General features: G+C 43.6%; 1 protein-coding gene across 1 annotated transcript in view; it reads left to right on the top strand.

Annotated features, from left to right (window-relative positions):
* The first annotated feature begins 20,093 nt into the window (after positions 1 to 20,093).
* The window catches only part of LOC119167278 (5-hydroxytryptamine receptor 1), a 199,680-nt gene continuing 197,179 nt past the window's right edge, over positions 20,094 to 22,594 (top strand). The window contains exon 1 of the mRNA XM_075866789.1: positions 20,094 to 20,557. The gene's annotated coding sequence lies outside the window, so the exon portion shown is untranslated. The remainder of the gene's footprint in view (positions 20,558 to 22,594) is intronic.

Below are 22,594 nucleotides of genomic sequence, written 5' to 3' on the forward strand. Positions count from 1 at the left end.
CTTGCGGATCAATTTTATTTGCGCGGAAACATATTTGCGGCTGAGTAAGTAGAAAAGTGCCGCGTAGTGCTTTTTCCCTGCGCGAACCAGGCTGTAAGCTATCGCGTAGTGGTTGCTGCAAAAACTATATTGGCTTCACATGGTTTGTTTCTAAGCTTGGTCGTGCGGGATTCCGGGAAAATTGAGATCACCCTAGAGAGTTGCTCGGAATGCTGATCGCTGGCGGTCCCGATTGAGGCTAACCGTAGCCACCCAAATAAACAGAGGAGAAAAAAAGAAGCAGAAGCTGAGTCGTGGAACCCTGGTTTTATCGGCGTGATGCCATCAAGAAGCCCTGATAAAAGGGGTAGTATATGTTTGTGCATCCAGTTATCTTTTGCGCAGTAAGCTGACAGCATTGCCACAAACACGTTAAAAATGATCAAATGCCTTTTTTTGGCGATTCAGACGATCACACTAATAAGATATGTGGCTAGACACGTTAAAACATAACATTAGATCAACGCCTGGTCGTAAATAGAAGCTGCCGTGTTGTATTAATGAGCACTGCTTCAGGGTTTTGTCGCAACATTGGTGTTGATGAATATAAATGCTATATGCGCCTACATTTTACTTTCAATATTGATGGCCCTAAAAATGGCTTGAACTAGCTCTGTCCTAAGGGTAAAATACTGAATATGTGCATTTCTGTTCAAATAGTACGTACTGCTTGAAGATAAACATGGTTGTGAAGTTATTTGCATATAACACCCAAAATTTATGCAACGGTGTTTCTGCATAATCAAGAATGTTTGCTTTCATTACGAGACTTTGAAATGATGCTTTGAATACACATACACGCACAGTCTGGTCCACCAGACGAAACGCCAGTAAAAATATACAGTGCCTAACCAACAAAAGTCTTTATTCCCTATTTCTTATTCTGTCGTGGTCCGCGTGATTTCTCTCTCTCTCTCTCGATATATATATATATATATATATATATATATATATATATATATATATATATATATATATATATATATATATATATATATATATGAAGGTATGGGATATGGCACAACGGGAGCGTTGTCAACAAGGTTAAATATATTTATTTCCCAACAGTTTCGGGAGGGGTCCTCCCTTCATCAGGGGATGAGTGTATAACTCATCCCCTGATGAAGGGAGGACCCCTCCCGAAACTGTTGGGAAATAAATATATTTAACCTTGTTGACAACGCTCCCGTTGTGCCATATCCCATACCTTCACGAAGACTAACTGGCCCATTGAATTATTACCCCCACTATATATATATATATATATATATATATATATATATATATATATATATATATATATATATATATATATATATATATATATATTGTGCTGGCTACCAAGGTTATCAGGGCCACTTTCATGTTAACAAATAAAGTAGACGCCATTGTGCAAGGTCACCAAACGAAAAAAAAAGAATAGCAGATGGTCAACAGTGCAATAATTTTCCCCTACGGCGTGAATCATGATGATATTGTAGTTTGACACGTAAGGCCCCAGGCAGTATTTGGCCTGAGGTGGTATTTCTCATAGCACACAGTAAAAAACCAGTTTACGCACTTGAGGTTACTTTACCTGTTTATGATTTATAGCTTACGATACGAGTGTTTTCACAAACCAACACACCACTCTCGTAGGTTGTCTGTTACAGAAGAGTAAAGCACCCGCCCTGCCACGATGGTCTAGTGGGTAAGGTGCTCGGCTGCTGACCCGCAGGTCGCGGGTTCGCATCCCGGCTGCGGAGGCTGCATTTCCGATGGAGGCGAAAATGTTGTAGGCCCATGTGCTCAGATTTGGGTGCACGTTAAGGAACCCCAGGTGGTCGAAATTTCCGGAGCCCTCCACTACGGCGTCTCTCATAATCATATGGTGGTTTTGGGACCTTAAACCCCACATATCAATCAATGAACAAGTAAAGCACCCTGAAGAGTGCGAAATGGTTTACTGTGCACCTCCAAACTGCCTTGGTGTAGTTTTTTTTTTTTTGCAAAAATCTAATAAGGGCGTTATTTGTGCGACTACTACACCCGTATTTTTTTTTTCGGCGCTGTCTGTGTGGCAAGCATACATTTATTGGAGGCGAATTTAAGATTTGCTCCTTTGCAATATACATTTTTGGGTAATGCTCACTCACATATATGATTTAGTTCCCCTTACAAAATTTCCCAATTTATCGCAAGCTTAAATGACGTACCCTCACACTGCTCGCTTAGTAAGTGAACGAAATTCCTGGTGATCCATTTTGAAGGAAGTATGCATGCGAACGACTAATTTTTTTGCTCCTTTTGTTATTTGCTCTTACTTTGGGCACCTCTACAAGTCCTACGTAGTGTCGCGTCACCACTGGTTCTATTCTTGCGAGATGGGTTAGTTATCTACACTGCAGTTCGGGTTAGAGTCCATGAAAAAAAATAGAAACTGTTTAGTAAAATAGAAACTTTCGCACCGGGTTAACTGACATGCATGACCGAAAGTCTCCGACAGCGTGAGAAATGGTCTGCTACGTAGCCTCCATCTTGTCTTCAATGTAAATGCAGCGATGACGTCTCTACCTACGCGAAATGCATGTGAGGAATACCAGATGGTGATATTTTATATGCTTGAGCAGGGACCCTTTTGGTGATAGCTGGTGTTTTCATGCGGCATAACTTGTCTTTCTGGTAAAAAAAAAAAAAACAGCCGGGCTTAAGGGTCGTGGGCTTACTTTTACGGCTGGCCACATTAAGCGAAATATTACGATGGAAAAACTGGGATTACGTAAAACGTCTAAAAGTTGTGGGGGATATACAAAAAAAGAAATTATGTTGCTTTCCCAAATCACGTACATTGACACACTCGCAGCGATACGTCGTTAACGACTCAAGCAGCCCGCCTCTTTATCGCTCTACGTAAGCCAAATCAATGAACCTAACACGTCTCCCCTCCGACTTCTTTTACTGAACACGCGAGAATATCGTCGTAAAAATTCCCTGCACGTCGTTTATATCCCCGCATAAAAGCATAATGGGTGCGTACTCCAAGAGAACTATTCTGTCGCGCGCGCCGTGGACGCCTTATCTGACAATAACTTGTCTAAATGTATTTCAGAGGTATCAACTTTGTCAAATTCTAAGCCAAGCAAGTCGTCCTGTTTGGTTAAGGGACAAGGCAGTGATTGCTAACGATAACTTCGGCTAAGTGATCCTCAACAACCCATCGCCTGACGAAAGGAAACAAAAAACGCTCTTTCCAAAGTGCGCCATAATGTCAGCTCTCCTTTCACTTTAGCATAAACATACCCATCGGTAAATTAGGGATTGTGCTTTTTTGGGCTGAACAGCACAGTGCCTGATAACACTTCCCGCTGATGTTTTGTCGTATTTTACGCGCTTACTTCAGTGTGCCGTTTACGTAGAGCCATGTACATAAATGGCTGGAAGATCTGATGAATCAAGAGTAAGTGGAAACTATGAAACAGCGTTGTGAAGCGCACATATAGGTGGTTGAAAGGGAACGCGAATGTGACCCAGAAAGTAATTTTTTCGCATTTTGTGGTACAACTAAATGACAAAGGATTGAAAATGACGGCAGTAGTTTTTAAGCAACTCTACAAACATGCGATATGACAAAACCTAAAGGTGCGCTAAAGGCTCTTAACCACTGAAACATCACGTAATAAACATCTTTGGCGAGAAATGCGTGGGTGTTCTCTTTTTGTAGTGTACTCTGTCTTTATTGCATTGCAAAAAAACAATATATATACTTTTTTTGGATGGCACATATACACGGATAACACGCATACATGGTTTGCGCCCACAGGGAAAGGCAAAAGGAGGATCCAAACCTCCAATACCGGCGTCATAATATACCACACTGCATTATCGATCACATACAAAAAAACCTAAACAATGTACTTGTCTCTCTCGCTCTCTCTCTCTTTCTCTCTCTCGCTCTTTATATATATATATATATATATATATATATATATATATATATATATATATATATATATATATATATATATATATATATATATATATATATATATATATATATATATATATATATATATATATATACACGCTACGGCCACTCAACCACCATGCCTGCCTGTATATATATATATATATATATATATATATATAGAGAGAGAGAGAGAGAGAGAGAGGAGAGAGAGAGAGAGAGAGTGTGTTTTGGGAGGTCTTCTTCCTTTCGTCAGGGGATGAGTTAAGATAACGTCGAAGTTTGAACCTATTTCCTGCCACATCCCTCTCGCCTACAAAGTTATTTGAGAGAGTGACAAAAAAATGGGGAAACTGAAACAGAATAGAAAAAAAACGAAGTTACAAGAAAAAAATACCATGAGCGAATAAACGAAACGTAACTGAACACGGCTGAAATTCCTTGAAAGTTCACATCGATTTATGATATCGTGCTTTTCGGTTGTCGTCGGGTGCCAGGCCACCCAGAATTGTCGCCGCTGTGGGCGCTAAGAGCCCGCACCACCCAGCCTAAGGGAAGAGCACACCCTGTCAGTTTTGCGCCTTTGAACTCCACCCGTTCCTTTTGAATAGCGTAGTAATAGGAAAGCGTAATCACTTGACATAGCGTGCGTGTGAAAAAAAGCAATGAAAACAGAAAAGGGTATTGATTGATATGGGTTTCAACGTCCCAAACCACCATATGATTATGAGAGACGCCGTAGTGGAGGGCTCCGGAAATTTCGACCACCTGGGGTTCTTTAACGGGCGCCCAAATCTGAGCACAGGGGCCTACAACATTTCCGCCTCCGTCGGAAATGCAGCCACCGCAGCCGGGATTTGATCCCGTGACCTGCGGGTTAGCAGCCGAGTACCTTAGCCACTTCACCACCGCGCCGGGGCAAGAAAAAGTTAGTATGGAAAAGACACTGCACACGGCCGAGTGAGTCAAGAAAGAAGCATGGTGTATACTTATGAATCAGTGCTGCCAATTTCATTCTGGCTTACTTCCTCAATGCAGGAGAGTCTTCCGGGCTCCTCGTTGATGCCGGCTAGTAATTTTCTTATTTTGAAAATGACATATGCATCACGCCGTTCACATTGCCGCATGTTTCGGCAGCCGGACTATAAAATAGCTACGCTGATATTTTCAAAGCTCTAGTTCGGCCTGCCAAACTATAGCCATAGGCCGGACGCCCCAATGAGGCCCTAATGAGTCCCCACAAGAGGCCCCACAGGAACGGCTCCAAGAAAATTTTTGTTAAAGTGGAAGTTCACTCATCGGAAATATCTATGCTGCCATTTGTAATCAAGAGCTCTGTAGCAGGCAACATATTCGCAATACTCTTATTTCCATTATGAATTTCGGCCAATTAAGATTGATTTAAAAAATGTTACGTTTCGCACTTAGGACTGCAGGGATCATGACTTGAGTCAATGTCGGCAAGCTCTTGTAAACATCTGCGGCACAGCACTCTGTCCCGCAGTGAAGGACTTGACATTGTCCAAGAATTGTAGCGCTTCTCTGCTGAAATTTCTGTTGCTTCCTTGACAAAGGTTCCTTCCTCACTCTTATCTTCCCGAGGTATCACGTTCACTAGCATCTCTTATGCAGACAAAGTGACGCATTTTTAAACGCAAGCACAGTCTTCAAAAAGGAAAGCACTTTTAATTCCAGCTTTTCAGAGAACTTCTCATCAATATGACGTGAGAAGCATAAAATGGTGTCGTAGAATAGACTCGTTGAACTGAAATGAGCTCGGTGTTAGTTTCGTCGAACTGAAATGCGTTATCATCGGGTGCAGGGACACTTCGTCGGAGTATCTTAAACAGAATTCGCACAACCGAGTAGTTAGTTTTACTGGCGTTATTTCTAGTGGCATTGTACTGTATATTGTCAAATGGCGGGTCCGATGGGCTTATTAATAATGCACGACTTCATTCGGGCTGGCTGGTGACGCATGATATAACCCGTACATTTTTCTTTGTGTCGTGTTTTTTTTTCGCTTTATGTCTAAAATGAGCCTCCACCAGCTGAACCGCTTTACTTCATAGTTCCTCATCATAGGTTCACACAATTGTAAACACCTCCATTCACTGCACGGAATTTAATGCGAACCACGCAAACTTTGTTCACATGCTTTGCAACTCGTGCGTCAACCTGCATAGTGTATATCATCACGCAGTCTACCGGCTCAGTTTTCGACACCTTTCCGCCGCTGAGAATGAGCTGGTTTAGTTCGAGCTGAAGAAAACAACGACGCCCAAGTTAATTTTCACACCTTGAATGCGGCGACCTTTTTGACGATACGTCATACTATCTTATCATTCAATTTAGAATTGTCGCCGTTTTACAAAGAATGCAATATCCAATCGGCGCCATGTATATCTCTTTTCTCAATATATTAAAAGAAGAACATTTGGCTGTTTTGTTACTGTACCCCTGTGAGATCGCTCAGTGGGGCAGAGATCTCGCACACCCGGTTAGGCTGTGTGGGATGATCTGATTCGCACTGCTTTATATCTCCCAACAGTTTTTGATTGCGCCAGAGTTGTGTAGAATGAGATATCAGCCGCTTCCGCTCAGAAATGTACCAGAATAAAGAAAGTCTGTATTAATCAAGGTGAACTAGATACTCCGGGAAAGTGATGACGGCGTTCGCCACTGGGTGTCGCAATTGTCAGGATGCAGCGAATTGCGTGGCCCCTGTCATTTCCTTTTCGGCTTGGCTCTGAGTATCGGACCGCGGGGCCAGTGATCTCGCTGATTACAGTTTGAGCACCCTTTCGTAAGCGTTGCGGGTGTGACGCCAGACCCTGGACTCCACGTCCGTAGAACAGTTATTGACGATGTTCTTAGTTGTGTATGGCTACAGACAGTACAAGCGATGAGGTATTCTGGAAGCCAATACTACGCACTGCCGAAATGGATCTGGTGGGTCGAAGAACTTTTGTATATGGCCTGGATGCCAGTTACAATGTGTGCGCTCTGTAATTAACAGCTGAATGAGACCATGCGTGCCGAGGGCCACTGTACTGTCCCGGTTCAATTCTGTAAAGAACGTTGCTGTGAACTTTGGAAAGAAATTGTTGATTGGTTTGCAGTTTCTTGTGAACTATCGTCATGCTTGTGACCATTCACACTGTTAAGAAACGTGCATCAAAAAGCACCACACCGCATTCATTGCCCACTGTGAACACCAAGAACTGCGAACTTGAAATGTATGTGCCTATACGATTATTATTATTATTATTATTATTATTATTATTATTATTATTATTATTATTATTATTATTATTATTATTATTATTATTATTATTATTATTATTATCATTATTATTATTTGTCTAGACTTTTCCTTCGCTAACAGCGGTACAGTGCAGTACACATTCATATAAAGCAAACTCTATACAGCAAGACTACGAAGTCGGGCGCGCTGGTAATGCACAACTCCTCACATAGCACAAAATTTCGACACAATACATGTCTTGGCTTTCATTTCTTGTATTATGGTGTGTCACGTTTGGCTCCACTTGAGGAATTATCTAAACAGCAACACCCTGCCTTGATGTGCACGCGATGACAGATGTTTCATTAGTACTTGTTGTGTCAAAGCACTTTAACATATGAAGCTTTATATTCGTGACCAAGGCAAGTGCATAATAACTGTTGCTAAAATACCTCAGTTGTTTGCTACATACAATTAGTCAGTTTGCCCATGCCACAAAAATATTTCAAAGGCTGTATTGCAGATAAAATATACATAAGCCGCTGTACGCTTTGCCGATGACATTGCATTGCTGAGTAACTCGGGGGACGAATTGCAACTCATGATTACGGAGTTAGACAAGGAGAGCAGAAAAGTGGGTCTTAAAATTAATCTGCAGAAAACGAAAGTAATGTACAACAACCTCGGCAAAGAGCAGCGCTTCGGGATAGGTAATAGTGCACTTGAAGTTGTAAAAGACTATGTCTACTTAGGGCAGGTAATAACCGCAGAGCCGAACCACGAGATTGAAGTAACTAGAAGAATAAGAATGGGGTGGAGCACATTCGGCAAGCACTCTCAAATTATGACAGGTAGATTGCCACTATCCCTCAAGAGGAAGGTATATAACAGCTGTATCTTGCCAGTACTTAGCTACGGAGCAGAAACCTGGAGACTTACAAAGAGGGTTCAGCTTAAATTGAGGACGACGCAGCGAGCAATGGAAAGAAAAATGGTAGGTGTAACCTTAAGAGACAAGAAGAGAGCAGAGTGGATTAGGGAACAAACGGGGGTTAAGGATATCATAGCTGAAATCAAGAAGAAGAAATGGACAGGGGCAGGGCATGTAGCGCGTAGACAGGATAACCGCTGGTCATTAAGGGTAACTGACTGGATTCCCAGAGAAGGGAAGCGGGTTAGGGGGAGACAGAAGGTTAGGTGGGCAGATGAGATTAAGAAGTTTGCGGGTATAAATTGGAAGCAGCAAGCACAGGACCGGGTTAACTGGCGGAACATGGGAGAGGCCTTTGTCCTGCAGTGGACGTAGTCAGGCTGATGATGATGAAGCCGCTGTAACCAGTCCTTAGGACTGAATTACAGCTTGGCTCTTATACATGTCGTACGCAGTAATTGGTTCATATTGATTGTAACACTTAATATCGGCGTGAATTGGTTACGAAGAAAACGTCTAACAGTAGGAAATTTACAATATTGCAATGCTTTGCGACTAAAATAGCAACACTAATATGCTCTCCTCGTTTTCCTCCTATGATGCATGGGCGTAAAAGTGATGACTAGATTTGTAGAGTGGCCGGTTCTTCAACGCCGCAAGCGCAATCTCATTAACAATCAGCGGTGCTTTAGAGCTCTTGGCGTCTATTGAAGACCTCTAAAAATGCTTCAACGTTTCTTAGCTTTTACAATGCTTTCGCCGACGCATCATCTGGGATTCCTCCTTCTTATATTAATAACAGATCAGTCCCAAATCTTTTCATTTTTGCCGTCTTCTTTTGAAAATACGCCATTTTGAAGAGAAATAACAGGATAGTGCAAAAGCGCAATGCCTGTAACGAAAGAGGGAGGCATACATAAGTGGAAAATATTGTCCCTTAGTATTTCTTTCATATACATGAATAAGTACGAACTATAGGCTAATAAAAAATAGAGTGAAGAGAAAGTACAGCAAAGGGACTGCGTCGCACATGGGACATATTCGATGGTTGCTGTTCCTTGCGCAACAGTGGGGGTTGCATACCAACTAGGATAGGTTTTTAAGCAGTGTTATATTATTTAGGTGCTTTGTTTCTGAACGAAATTACGCTATGTTTTCTCACAAAATCAAGAAATTGCCATCTATACTGACAGTAATAATATTTCTCTCATGACAAAGATCATAAAAAGCAACTGGAGGGGGGGAGGAGCAGAGTTTTGTATAAACAAATGCAGAGAAAAAAATTTGGCTGATTGTTTGCATAACCATTTCTTCCGTGCGGGAAGCTGTAATACTCAAAAATGCTGCGCCGTGATCTGTTTTTAAATACAATCCTTTGCCGACATTTTAAGAACCCAAAAGACATAAATATGTAGCATGTTAACTTCTTCACTACGCGCAATCACCAAATGCATCCTTCTCGATATTGTTGCGGTGTTCTATGTAAGAACGAAAATACTTTGGTTTCGAAATCTTGCGCATTGAAAAGTTATCTTTAGACTTTCTGATATAAAGACAGATAATTCATGCGGTATATCTACATATAACTGGTTGACTCCTTTCTGTATTACCATTCCCTATAATTTACCCTAATCTACAGAACCATTTACTACCATAGTTGGGACGTTCCCCATCAGTGATCACTATGAGTCATGATGTGCAATATTGTGAAGTTTTCGCTTTCCGTATTCTCCATTGCTGTTGTTCACAGCTGCTCGCAAAAGTGAAGTCATTTTAGCGAGTGTTATGGTATATTCAATGGTAATATAACGCCATTCTTTCACGTTACGACGTCCCATCACCAATCATTTGCTCAAGTGGCGTTTTTAAATGCGAAGAAGCTTTTCAGAATCAGAATCAGAAAATTTTTTTTATTAATAAAATTCGGTACAAGTGACAGGAATTTAGTATACAGAAGGAGGTCCCATAGTCAAGTGACTGTATCGGGACCTCCTGTACAAATGCAATGAGTTATTAAACACATTTAAGCAACAGGAGCGTAAGTATAAATCAAAGCGTACAACTGAACGCATAAAAAATTTTGCTCGGGGTTATGTCCGCCCTTCCCTCATGCATCCATTTCCTCAATGCGCATGCGCCAAATCTCTCCCTTCTCTTCTTCTTGCCACGCAGGTGACGTCAGCAGTGCCTCCGCTTCGTTCTTCCTCTCCCGTTCTTCTCTTTCTCTGCCACCGCTGCGCGCGCTCCCTCCCGTTACAATCTCCTTCGTAACTGTGCTATGAAAGTAAACGTTGTCGCCAGTTGTAGCGGTATTGGTAACGTAATCTGCGGCAGCAACACAAGCTGTGAAAGCATTAGTATCGGCACTGCAAGCACACACGAATGAAACATACACCGAAACATACAAATGCAAGAAAAAAACAACGGAAACAAAAGTGAACACCCAGAGCTGCCTCCCATTCCCACATAGTTCCCTTTCGTGGGAGGAGGTGTATTTTTTTTTCTTTGTCTCTCGTGTCTTGGCGAGTTGTCACCACCTTTGTACGATAATCAGTCGGAAGCACAGCCAATCTCACACCCAGGCGCCACCTTCATATCCGGCGTTGACCCTCAATGTTCAGCGCCACTGAACTCTCTGCACTTCCGCACGCTTATAGAGTCAATGTCATCCAGCAGATAGGCTGTCGCGTGTGAGCAGGCAACGCAATACTTTTTCCGGGAAAGAAAATGGCATTTAGGATAAACAGGAAGGGCATTGAAAGGTCCTTTTCGCACGTGTTGCTGGTTACAATCTGCACTTGGGCTGTAGATGACGCGCATTCGACGTAAGAAAAAAGAAATAAAAAAAACGGAGCGTTTATCAGTGGTTACTCGATGCATTACGTGGTTTAATTTCGGAAATGCCGTGTTAGCCATTTTTAGACGACCGGCACATATTTTTCTTGCCGCCCCGCCGTGAAATGAGAATACTAGGCTTGTGCAACTAGTGAATTTATTGTTCGCAGTTAATTCGAAGCGAATAGTAAATTTTGTTGAATACTTACGAATATAATTGAAATAGTATAGAGAGAGAGATTAAAATGAGGGAAAGGCAGGGAGATTAACCAGAAAATGGAGCATCCGGTTTGCTACCCTGCACTAGGGGAAGGGGGAATGGGGAAGAAAGATGGGAAAGAAAGCGAAGAGGGAAATAGACGCGCGCAAAAATAGAAAGGGGCTGAGGTGCTATAGTCTATACAATAGGCCACTGCCACGCAAAAAGTTCAGTAAGGCCTTCATTTATTTTCTGTGAGCACAAAAATCATGCCGTCTTTCAAGCGCTGATTGTCCAGACAAAGGTCTGTCGTCAAGGCGAGCTAACGCAGCAGCTAGTTGCACTCTTTGCACGCTGTAACGAGGGCAGTGACAGCGAACGTGCTATATAGTTTCATCGCTGCCGAAATGACCGCAAGCAGCACTTTCATGCCGATTCGGAAGGCGAAAGTTTTGGTGAAGGCGACACCAAGCCATGGTCGGCAAAGCATCGTTGTCTCGAGTCGAGAGAACCCAGACGAAGACCGGAGTCGACGAGACGTGTCCAGCCTATGCAGTCGCGTGTGCCGTAAGCACTCGGCGTTCCACAGGGACTTTAATTCTGCATTAGAGATTTTTCGGATTGTCATTGCAGCATCATTCCTTGAAATTGGTATAGATTCTTCTTCACCATCTTCGTGGGCTGATCGAGCAGCTGCGTCGGCATGTTCGTTGCCCAATATGTCGCAGTTACTTGGAAGCCACTGAAACTTTATTCTGTGTCCTTCGTCGAAGAGGTCGGTGAAGCAGCTCTCTAATTTCCAGCACTAGTTGTTCATGAGGTCCCCAGCGTAATTCGAATATCAAACACTGTAGTGCTGACTTAGAGTCCGGGAACATGCTCCATTTCTTGGCTTCTTAGTGTTTAATGACTTTAACTGCGCTACGTAGAGCAGCAAGTTCCGCAGCTGTCGATGATGTCTGGTGGGATAACCAAAACTTCACCATTGTCGCTGTTGCAGGAAAGATCACCGACCCTGCAGACCCATCCACTTTAGTTGAAGCGTCAGTATATAAATGAGTATGCTCACTGTACTTCTCGTATAACAAGAAAAGAGAAAGCTGCTTTAGCGCTGGAGACGAGAGCCGGGCTTTTGAACCTATGCCTGGAACCGTGAGTTCAACATGTGCATAAGTCATACTCCATGGGGGAGTTGAAATTCTGGATGGAGTTGTATATCCCGTTGGAATGCGTGTGCAATATGACAAGACTGTCTGGCAAAATGAGGCACGAGGTCGGCCTTCTGGCAGTGAAGCTAGATGATGGGCAGGGGCGCGAGTAAGATGCCTCACGTGTGCTCTGAGCACTTCTATTATGATATGCGTTTTGAGCGGGTAGTCATTAGCGATCTTGATGTCTCAGCTCTTGATGAACATCGCGGTAGTCCCTGACAAACTCGCAGAGCCAAAGCCTGGATGCTTTCGAGAGTCCGAATGCTGGTTCTACAGGTATTGGTCAACACAGGCAAACTGTAGTGCAAATAGCCAAGCAAAAGCGTCTTGTACAATTGCATCATTGCATGTGCTGAAGTCCTCCATGTTTTTCCTCCAAGATACTTGAATAAGTTAGCAATTTCTGTCAGCCTCTTTTCAAAGTGGGCCACATGTGGGCCCCAGCAGAGGTCTCTATCAATGAATACGCCTGGAAATCTGTGCGTCTTGACATATGGTATGACTTGGCCGTCGATAGATATAGCGTATGGTTCCATTGGCTTTCGACTAAAAGCAATCATTGTGCAATTCGCTGGCGAGATGTCCAGACCCTGGTCCTTGAGGTACACTGATACCAACGTCACAGCTTTCTGAAGTCTTGCGCGTACCTGAGGTCTTGTCACGCCAGATGCCCAGACGCAGATGTCGTCAGCGTACATAGATAACTTGACCACACTTGGTAGTCGTTCTACAAGACCAATGAGAACAAGGTTGAAGGGGGTTTGACTCAAGATGCCACCTTGGGGAACTCCGCGATGCTTTGGGTGTTGGGAGGTTGAACCATCTGCAGGGTTCACAAATAATGTCCGCCTTTGTAAATAACTGCGTGTCCAACAATAGAGTTGTCCGCCTAGGCTCACTGACTCAATGGCTTCGAGGATGGCATCGTGAAGAACATTGTCATATGCTCCTTTGGCGTCAAGGAACATGGCAGCAGATACTCGTTTACATGTCTTTTGATGCTGGACATATGTGACGACATCTATAATATTGTCGATCGAACTTCGGTGACGGCGAAAACCAGCCATGGCGTTCGGATATATCTCATAGTATTCCTGGTACCATTCAAGCCTGGCCAAGATCATTCTCTACATTACCTTTCCTACGTACGCAACTTGAAAGTGCGATTGGTCGGTAAGAGGTAATGTCCAGGGGAGATTCGCCAGGCTTAAGAATCGGTACCAAGCGGCTAATCTTCCAATCTTGCGGAACGACGCCAGCTTGCCAGGAATCGTTGAAGATGTTAAAGAGTGCTTCTCGTGCCCGTTTACCAAGGTTGCACAGCATCCTGTATGAAATGTCATCCGGGCCAGTCGACGACGACTTATTACAAAAGACGAGCGCCGCATCGAGCTCCTGTGATGTAAACGATAGATCTATGCGCGGGTCCCGTGAGTGAGGAACATGATTCACTGTATGTAGTCTTGTGTACGTTGTCTGGCCCACAGTCATAGCGCAGGAATCTTCTGCTACCTCAATTTCGTGTAGGTGATGAAAAAGTGCAAGGGCTTTCAAGGGAAAGCGCTGTTCTAGAACAGAACGTAGGCCTCGCACAATTCTCCATATCTGAGACAGTGGTTTATGAGGATCTAGTGACGCACAAAATTTCCTCCATCGTTGGGTGTCTAATTTGTCGAGGCGCCATTGTATCTTCTTTTGGGTGCACCGGGCTGTTCGTAGATTGTCTGTGGAATTGGTGTGATGGTATCGTCTTTCGGCACGACGGCGGATCGCACGAAGTCGCTCCAGCTCTAGGTCAAATTCAGAGTACTTCGAAGAGCATACTATTGTGCGCACAGCCACATGTGCAGTTTCCTTAATAGCTTGCTGAAGACCATCGGACAGGCCTTCCTCACAAGCATCCTCAAGATGAGTTTTGAACACAGTCCAATCTATTCTTCGTGTTGTGGTAGAGGAGTATGTGTTCGAAATACCTTTAATGTTCAGGTAAGTGGGGATGTGGTGGCTTCCATGTGTTTCAATGTCCAAAAACCACTTTACCCGTGTAGCAAATCGGCGTGAAACAAAGGACAAATCAAGGCAGCTGCTATATGTGGTGCCTCCCAAAAAAGTATGACTGGCGTCATTCAGAAGGACGAGACCATGGCTGGAAACCAATGATGCTAGACGTCGTCCCGTTGAATTAAGCTTTGAGCTTTCCCAGATGGGATGATGCGCATTTAAATCCCTGGTGATAACCCACGTACCCGGATGTGCCCTTAATATGCCGTCTAGTTTGTTGGCATCGAATTGACTTGATAAGGATATATACACACCCAGAAGTGCGAATGTCACCTTTCCTTTTTTTAACAGACAAGCACACATACTGATAGCCGTCGTGAGGTTGCACTGGCTGGACGACGTAAATAAGCTCCCGACGAATAAATACAACCTTGCTACTTTCGATGTCACTTGAGGAAAAAAATGACTCGTAGCTGGATAGTCTGATTGGGTGCGATAATTTTGATTCACATATTCTCATGATAGAAATTGGTACAGATGAACGAACTGGCGAAAATCAGATATGCGAAACCTCAGACCTCTTGCGTTCCACTGAAAAAATGACGATTCTCTGACCTCCTGTCGGAACGACATGTGATTGTCGGCCATGGCTTTACAGGAGGCTTGCAACGACCGGGCTTAACGCGTCCAGCACCTGTAGGCTGCTCCTAGCAGTTTTCGTATCAATGCTTGTCAGAAGACTTCCGATGACACTCACAATAGATCGCAGCATAGGAATAGTTTGACGATCTGCTGTTGGAGCCTCGTCATCAGCATCATTGGCTTTCACTGGGAACAGAGAGCGGGAAGGCTGCTCGGAAGGCCGTGCGTTCGCAAGCACCGGCCAGTCTTCAGGGGAGAGAGGCTTCGCCAGTGGAGGTATTCTTGTACTCTCTGGCTTTCTACTAGATGTAGATGGTGGTGTAGACTTAAGTGGTGCATGAATATCACCATGACTGGAGCGCTTCCGCCGGTGGCGATGTCGACGCCGGATTTCCTGTGAAGCTTCTTTATAGGTGGAGTTATCCCTAACCGTTTTTTCAAGATACCCATTTCTTTCTTGAGTCTTGGGCATTCCTTAGACGTGGTTTAATGCGTACCTCGACAATTGCCGCACCTATAAGTTGTTGCACAACAGGTGTCTATCGTGTGCGATGCCGCGCACCGGGGGCATACGGTGGAGTTCACACAGACGCTCTTCACATGGCCAATCTTGAAACACTTGTGGCACTAAAGCGGCTTTGGGACAAAATACCGTACCACATGCCGGAAATGTCCCATCTTGACGTGCGTAGGGATTGAGTCGCCCTTAAAGACTATCTTAACGCAGCGGCTGTTCCCAAGGCGGCTTATATGCTTAATAACCACTCCTTGATACGCCGGTTTTATCACAATGGGTAGATCCGTGTTTGGAATTGCCAAGTCAATGTTGTAAATGACACCTGCAGTGCAGGTCCCAGTCATCGGTACGACCGCTCGTACTTTGACATCTCCAAACTCTGTCATCATTCGAAGCTTCTCCAGCGTGTCTGCCTGTGTTGTGTCAACAGCTAAAACGTTCTTACGTGTGTTTAGCCGGACCTCTTTGATTTCATTCTGTGCTATTCCCTCAAGAACAGTGGAGATAGCTTGCCTCTTCAATTTGCGAAGGCTGATGGAAGGATCCATGGGCATGAAGAGAATGGTATGCGGCCAGCGTTCACTCCTTGCCTTCATGGTTGATGTGCTTCCTGGTGATGACGTCTTGGTGAGCCTCCTTTCGGCCTTCCGACTCCTCACAGACATGAAGCTGCCATCTGATGAGTCGTCGCCGTCGACTGAGTAGATGTTTGTGTCTTCACTGGAGCTGCACCAAGAGCCTCGTTTCCTTACGGAGCTTACGAATGTTGAGCTGTACCCAGACGGGCCAGCAGTCGGCTCTTTGTCCATGGGCACGAGAGCAGGAGCATATCTTGAGCCGTCACTGGTGTTGGACCATTGAAATGATACATTTGACATATTATGACGGGGTCGTGACGTAGATGAAGGAAGCAGACTCGATGTTCAGATGAAACTGTTTATTCGGCCGAACTTGTGGCCAGTAAGCGGTAAGTAAGATTACAGCAACACACTGACACTGATCGCGGCGAACAGAGCGTCGGCCGTCGATCAACTCACAAGCAGCGAAGCGTGTCGGCATTTATGCATGTGCCATCGAATGTTCCATCTTTACCATTAATGGTCATGCAAGTTGTGGGATGATTTCGAGTGTTCGCGTCTTGCGTCCAATCTTAACCAAACCATCTACAATAATCCCGGACCTTCTGGAGCAATGAGGCGCGGTTTGCGCGGAGCATTCCTGACGGGTTTTGTAGGCAAAAACCGAATGAAACAATAGTGAAAATAACAAACGCGCGTGATATCATAAACAAAAATGAGCATATTTGACGTGACCCAAGCAACCTACGTAGTTTTTTTTTTTTTTGGAGAACAAGGCATGAGCAAACGTCCTTTTTTGTTGTTTGAACGAAGCGAAAGCAACTTGGAAGAGGAGGGACAAAGCAGTGTCGGTTGAATGCAAGTAAAGCACGTTACGTTTGAAAATTCTCTTATTCGCTATACTTTGAACATATAAGCTGGCGTAAGAAGATTTTAAATCTAAATAATGTTGAATCGATGCCACATAGATACCTTAATTTAACTTCGCTGCAATGCGATTTTTCTTGAGCAAGCGTTTTGCTGGCTTGGCACTTCTAATTTGCAGTGAGACAACCTTCTCAAAAGATTGCATGTTAAATAATAAATGACCATTCGTCCACTTCGATACATAGAAATTTCTAATCGCAATTGCGAGCAGAAATGAATTCAAATATTGTAATATTCGTCCAAGTATTCGAAGCATTTGAATACTCGCACAAGCCTAGAAAGCACACATCATGCGGAAATTAAAAAAAATGTAACAATAAAGCCCGTTTCTGGCGAACATGAATGCTAGAAACTACAAGGTCAATTACAGCGAAGAGTTAACACAGAGTAAAACTATGAGATGGCGTCCACACGAAATGTCATCGATGAACGAGTTTGTACAAATGATAACAAAACTTTATTTCACCTAAGCACAATGTGGGTGTTTTGTTGTGCGGTATACATATTGTATTTGTTTTCGTCTTACTGTATGTTACCCGCTGGCATTTTTCGTACATTTTTGTCAATCTCCGTTACGTTGTGTATCCAGTGCACTTCCTACTATCTGGATAGGCTGTACTGTATTTGCCGCAAATTGAGCTTGTGTTCTGTCTTGTAATCATGTTGTATTCCCCCCACTGTAATGCCTTATGGCGCTGTGGGTATCATATAAATAAATAAAATAAATAAATAAATGTACGACCGCTAAATATCATGGGAGCCATCTCTACACGTGTGCCCTTAAGCCGGGAGATTGTGCTAAACCTGAAGGTTCATCGCAGTCTTGTCAGCTGTATTCAGTTAGTTTCTTTGTAGCGCATGGAAAGGACCAGATTAAATGATACACAGGGTATTTTAGACATACAGGGTACTATGTACCTTCATATGTGCATTCATTTTGTCCTGTCTTTTTTGTGCGCTACGAAGAAACTAACTCAAGATGTGCTATCAACAAGCCTGTATCGCATGCCTCGTGATCTTGTCAGCCATGCCACAAAACGAGCAAAAGTCTATCGCTATCTACTTTGACGAAGAAAGCCAACCACGCTTGGTAAAAAATGGGGCATTATTTTTCATAAATTCTACAACCATTAGGTACTGTTTCTGTGACACACGCACACACTCAACGAGCAATAATAGTACACTGAGGTAAGACCATTTTAATACTTGTTCTTTGATGTGCAGCGTAGTAATTGTTTCGTTTTACTATTTCCTGCATGCTGCCACGGTGCCACAAAGTAATCTTCATCACTTCGCCAAAATTCTGGAGACAAACGTAAATTCCTGTTTTTTTTCACGCATGTGATAACGAAAATAACACAAATTGCTTGGATATCAGCCTATATTGCTCAATCGGCTATTGACAAAACTTTTAATTTTTTTGCGCATTGTGTGTGTAAATTTTCTGGCTGGCAAGTAACTGTAACCACGTCAAACACAAATAAGATAGGTGGGATGATTATGGTGGTGGTGATAACAATATTTGGTAATAACCTCAACAGAAGGAAGACTGCGAGAAACTATTAAAATTAGTCACAATAATCTGAAATTTTGCATGAAATTAAGCCACCGTTGCACTAGTGGTGCAGAAAAAGCAGGAATGAAATGTGGAGCTCTACGGCCAGATTCGTTTAATTTTAAGTTCCTTTTCATTTCATTCCCAGCAAGTGGCGACACCTGTACGCGACACCATCTCTGCAAGGCAGCAGCGGTGGCCTGCCATAACTGAATCGGAAATGGGCGAGAAAAAATCATGTCTCTTCAAACTGAGCTCGTTGTCAAAAACACCTCATGGGTATACGTATCAAACATCGACTGGATCATATTGGTAAAATTGCACCATCGCACTGTTAAAGGCTTCCCGAGACATCTGAACACCACCCATAAGAAACACATAGCGCATTCATATATTATATTGAAGAATACGGAAAATCACTCGATTTTTCAGCAACTTCGCTCTTAAACAAAAATTTAATGCAACGTATCTTTTCATGAAATTTTGCTTGAGTTCGAAGTTCCCGTGTCTAAGCTTGAACTATTCAAGACACAACGTATACGTGGTCGTAAAATTGGAGCACTTAACCATTGGGCTTGCGGCAGAACCTGCTGTACTTTCAGCTCACAACCCAATATAAACTACGTGGACCAACGGGCAGACAGAGCCTTGAGTTTCCCAATCTAGTGTTTTTTTATGGTGACGTATGTCAACACTCAAGTGATGGCACAATAAACAATTTCGCGTAAATTCTTCTTCTGCAGAGGACACTTGCATATGCTATTTCCTCGACTTCGAATACTGCTTCTGAGAGTTATCTTGAACTTACTCAAGACACGGCATGCTTAAGACACGTCAGTAGTGCAGAACAACTGTAACAAAAACAAGTGTGGTCTGTTAAGAAAATTTTTTATCTGGCTATATTACATTTCGTCCTTGTATCTTCTTGTCTTGTGCAACGCCCCCGACTTGTCCAGTGACCTTGCCTCCGAAGGCGTTGTTTATATCGCTCGGCGTTTGTCAGCGGACCGAGGCAATAAGCTTACGTAGGCCGGCACATTATTGTCCACGGCCGCGCGTAAACTACGTCCGTGCGATGGCACCAATTCCAGCCAATGTATCGCCAGCACGTCGGGGCCAGCCACGCGAGAATCCAGCAGCCGAGCGAGGCACGTGTGACATCGCTGACAAATTCGGGGCACTCGTCTCTCTCCTTCCCGTTTCCTTTCGTTCTTCGATCCCAGCACCTATAGAAGCGCGCATGAAGAAGAAAATAAGAAGGCAGCAACGAGTTAAGTGGACTGCCATCTCTTGTGCGCGGTTGCTGCTTAGCGCACTCTCGCTCGCGCTCGTTCACTCTCAACACCCCGCTGCTTGTCTTCCATCCTCCCTCGTCTCTGCCGCAGCGCCACCTACAACGCACGCCGTTGTCCCAACCCGGCTGAGAGGTCTCGAGCTTGTCCGCCGATCCCGGGCCTCAGACACCGCGCGCGCACCCCAGGCTAAGCCACCGGTTCTCCTCGCCCGGCTCAATCGATTGCGCGAAGACCACGTTGTGTTTCTGAGTGTGACAAACGTGGGTGCGCTTCCTCCGATTGTGTTTAGTATCGCTCCTTCTGCGATAGGAGCAACGAAACTGCGCGGGACACCTCCGGGAGAAACGATGTTCTCTGCTGTCGGGTAATTTCTAAATGGGTGACACCCGTGAGGGAAAAAAAAAAGTCGTGAACGATAAACGCCACTGTCACGCTGTCTCGCTACCATGTGGGACTCTTAAGTGCGTTCGCGGACGGGCTTGCTGAAGTTCGTGTTCTCGGCGCATCTCGGGACTCGCGACAACCCGCATCGTTATGGACCCTGCATATGACACTTTGAAGTTTAGTTTTGACTAGTTTGCCTTCCTAACAGGGAGTAACATCGGTGGCGTATTGCAATCAGCAGGAATTTTCGTCGGTGAGTACTGGTGAATTGAACACTTCTTCATCAACCTCTTTTCAGAGTTTAAAACCTTTGTACGCACCTTGGACTGCTTTGCGCACATCACAGAACTACATTAAAATTGCCTTGCTTTCAGCGCTAACAGCAGCAGAAGTGTTAGTGCAGTCTCTATTTGTTTACGTACTGAAGTTCTCTCCAAGGAGATAACTGAACATATAAATGTAAAAGTTATCAGTGACAAAACAGACAAGTTATAAACAATTTATACTGCAACTCTATAGGCAAGACACTCAAATATATATATATATATATATATATATATATATATATATATATATATATATATATAAAAGCACCAGAGTGATTTTACTTTTTTACTTTTATCATTTTGAAAATTCGGCAGTACAAATATACATGCTGCAAATCGTACGTGTCCGAACAGAAACAATATTTAGTCGTCGAAAATTTTTCTGAATGAGACATTTACGAAGAAGTGTACGGTTTTTCTTTTCTTTTTTTTTGTGGAGACGCACACCAAAAAGAATCATGATCAGCCGCACGTCTCTTAGCAGCTTCGATCACTGAAAGCTTACAACACAGATTATGAATCGACACACATCGTAGCCTTTTGCACGGCTACTTCCAAGCGGAAAACTGTGCTTCTCAAACTTTCTTAGTATTCTTCTTCGTGCTCTTTCCTCGCATTTTTGAGACTATTGTTCTATTATTCTTGGCTGCAGAGCACAATCGAAATATCGAGGGGCGCATTTTCCTTGAGGAGTGAAGTAGAGCCCCAGTTTTCATTCTTGCATTAAGAATATCTCACTAGGATGAGACCGTACCTAAATTTTGCTACTTTGAAACGTATTATTCATTTATTTTTGTGAAACGGTGAAACACAAAAGTATGGCCACTGGTGTTGCACTTACCTTTAGCTTGGTTGTTTGGTATTCATATTATAACATAGGCGTGCCTAGGGAAGGGGGGGGGTTAATTGTTCATCGGAGTGCCCCTTTCCTATTATGTCAATGTATCAGACTTACTTCGCGACCCCCCCTCCCCGAGTTAGAGCGCGCTCCCACCTATTAGATCAATGTATGGTGCTGACTTTGCACCTCCCCCCCCCCCGCACTTGCCCTCCACTGTGCCTCCTCCGTGCCCACGCCTATGGGCATTTTAAACTTTTGACTGAACATCACGGCGACAACAACAGCAACGACAATTTATTTTTTCCGGTGATATATCTTATATTTGGGGCCTTGGTTAAAAGGATTAGAGAACTATTCGAGGCAGTAACAAAGCGTTTTCAAGACGAAACGTGTTCAAAACGCGCGCGTGTACTTATTGCGGCAACCTGGCTGCAGCAGCATGCACACCAGTTCCACATGCACTAGAGGTGCGTATGAATTAGGCGATATGGGTGTATATTCGATGGCATCATCTTGCAAGGATGCTATAGGCTGGTAGCATTCAAGAAAAAGAAGGTGTTCTATTCACCAATAGTAAGTTTTATTGCAGAGTTTCTTAGTATTAGGGCTTCAAACATGGCTCTATAATTAGCGACGCATGGTGTGACCCCTGCCAATGAATCATTCAATATCTAATTGAATTATATTTCTTTCTAGAATGTTTCACTTCGTGTGTCATCTGTTCGCAAAAATCATCTGCTGGCTAGTAAAATTTACACTAGTGTATTGAAACCCACAAACGCCTCTTGAAAAAGAAAATGTAAAACAAAACGTTGGGCATTGCAGAAATATATGACAAAACTCTTGGTGCTTACGACATTGGAGAGTCACATAAGAAATTTCAGTGGTGTGCTACAGTTTGTGTGAGTGGTATATGTGTTTTTACACTTACCCGCACTTTCTGTGCTAGTTCAGAGTGTTGCCATCTTCTTCCTTTCTTCTTTTTTTCATGCGACTACACTGGTACCTCACACCTCCTACGCGCGCTTAGAGTTAAGTGTGCGCAAACTTGTAGAGCTCTGAATTCGTATTAGTTGAACTGCGTGAAAAACGTAGACAAAAAGAAACGTACCGCAAAGGCGCA

The sequence above is a fragment of the Rhipicephalus microplus genome, chromosome 6, assembly GCF_043290135.1.
Source record: "Rhipicephalus microplus isolate Deutch F79 chromosome 6, USDA_Rmic, whole genome shotgun sequence".
Taxonomy (NCBI): Eukaryota; Metazoa; Arthropoda; class Arachnida; order Ixodida; family Ixodidae; genus Rhipicephalus; species Rhipicephalus microplus.